Genomic DNA, 240 nt, shown 5'->3' on the forward strand with positions numbered 1-240 from the left:
GCGCGATGTTGGAAGGATTAGTAGTTGGCGGGTATTGAAATAATGACGGCGGATGTTCTCTATTCGAATTTTATTCGACGGTAGCTAATTACAAGGGCGGGCTGTTTTGCCCGCGTTCACACGACAACAACTCGCGTAATTCGGTAATTCGGCAGCGATTCTAACTAACACAATATAAATATCCTTGCTCGCGGTCGCGATGCTGGTTCTCGGCAGCTTCGATTTTTCGAGTCGTGACCA

The sequence above is a fragment of the Odontomachus brunneus genome, unplaced genomic scaffold (genome assembly GCF_010583005.1).
Source record: "Odontomachus brunneus isolate Ranch 3 - 2012 unplaced genomic scaffold, Obru_v1 Obru_scaffold_150, whole genome shotgun sequence".
NCBI classification, from domain to species: domain Eukaryota; kingdom Metazoa; phylum Arthropoda; class Insecta; order Hymenoptera; family Formicidae; genus Odontomachus; species Odontomachus brunneus.